This window comes from Pyrus communis, chromosome 15 (genome assembly GCF_963583255.1).
Source record: "Pyrus communis chromosome 15, drPyrComm1.1, whole genome shotgun sequence".
Taxonomy (NCBI): domain Eukaryota; kingdom Viridiplantae; phylum Streptophyta; class Magnoliopsida; order Rosales; family Rosaceae; genus Pyrus; species Pyrus communis.
This window is the reverse complement of record NC_084817.1, coordinates 10,750,733-10,752,728: the sequence shown is the minus strand read 5'-3', so window position 1 is coordinate 10,752,728 and position 1,996 is coordinate 10,750,733.

Sequence of the window (1,996 nt, the reverse complement as noted above, 5' to 3'; positions counted from 1 at the left end):
GCTCACTCAGACGGTTATGCCACATTCTTCTGGATTGCTTCAAATCGTAGAGTGAACACCTCACCCGAATTGAGAGCGTGTTCCGGGGCTTGAAAGTATTTGATCCAGTCAATGTAAGTCCTTCGGGAACTTTCATATAAATGTCCATATAAAGATCCCCATAGAGATATGCGGTTACTACGTCCATTAGCCGCATGCTTAGTTTTTCAGAAACTACCAAACTGATAAGGTAGTACAAAGTAATCACATCCATAATGGGTGAATAAGTTTTGTCATAGTCAATCCCAGGGCATTGTGAGAAGCCTTGCGCAACAAGACGAGCTTTGTAAAGCACTATTTTGTTCTTCTCATTACGTTTTTGAACGAAAGCCCTCCTATAGCCAACGGGCTTCACATGTGAAGGAGTATAATCTTCAGGTCCAAACACCTTACGTTTCGCAAGTGAATCAAGTTCAAGTTAGGCTGCTTGTTTCTAGTTTGACCAATCAATTTTACATCGACATTCATCAATAGAACGGGGTTCAATGTCAACGCTCAACATGATCTCAGTAACTACTGCATATGCTAATGCATCGTCAACAATCATCTTATTTATATACCACACATCATCTAAGCTAGCATAATAAACCGAAATCTCACGATTCTCGAGAGGTGGATTCGTCTCTTCCAAGACACTTTTGTAATCTAAAATTTCCTCATGAGTTGGATAAAATGAGTAAGTGACAGTTCGGATTCATGGTAGGCTTTTTAGAAGCCTATGTCGTGGGTTTCCTCTTCTGAGGTGTGAATCCTTTGAACCAAATGGTTTACCACGCTTTTGTGTAAGGGCAGATGATTTGCTAGTCGCTAATGTACGTGGATCACCAAAGTTGACGTCCTAGTCCTCCAGGAAGAAAGTCTGTCGTACATTTGGTACATCCATCTTTACAGGCACATTCACAGCTAGAATATGTGATATGTCACTTGAAAGCATATGGCATGCACTGAGCTATGCTCTGAAGATCTAATATGCGCTGCATTTCAGTTTTAGACTGAGCAGTACGGGGATCTAAATGAGACCAAGTGGGAGATGCCCACGACAATTCGGGGTGTTCTTTAGGAATGTTGATGTTTTTATCTACTTCTAATGACGGGAAGATTGTCTCATAGAAATGACAATCAGCAAAATAAGTGGTAAATAGATTGCATGTCAAAGGTTCTAAGTAACGAATGATCGAAGGAGAATCATATCTGACATAGATTCTTATCCTTTACAGAGGCCCCATTTTTGTACGTAAAGGCGGCGAAATCAGCACATAGACCGCACAACCAAAAACGTGCAAATGCGATATGTTAGGTTCGTATTTGGTAACCAACTGAAGTGTGCTATATAGTTAGGTCGCAACAGGCCTCAAGCAGACCAACATGGCTGCATGCAATATTGCATAGTCCCAAGAAGCGATCGGGAGCATAGTACATATGACCAACGATCGAGTAATCATTTGTAAGCGCTTAATGAATGCCTCTGTTAGGCCGCTTTGGGTGTGAGCATGGTGTATAAGATGTTCAACTTCAACCTCAACCAACATGCAATAGTCATCAAAAGTTTTAGATGTGAATGATCCAGCATTATTTGATCGAATAAATTTGATCAAATAATTAGGGTGGTGAGCCCTGAGCTTGATAACCTAAGCCAATAGTTTAGAGAATGCAGTGTTTCTTGTGGACAACAAGCACACGTGTGACCAACATGTGGAAGCGTCAACCAATACCATAAAATATCTAAATGCTCCGCGTGAAGGGTGAATCGATCCACAAATGTCCCCTTAATCTCTTTGCAGAAAAATGGAAGGATTTAAACAAATCTTGTCATAAGAAGGCTTAGTAATAATCTTTCCCATTGAACATGTTTGACATGCGATTCCTTGAATTGAACCTAAGATTTAGGTTAGTGGATGCCCGTGTGATGATTTGAGGATACGACGCATCGTTAGTCATCTAGGATGTCCCAAAGGTA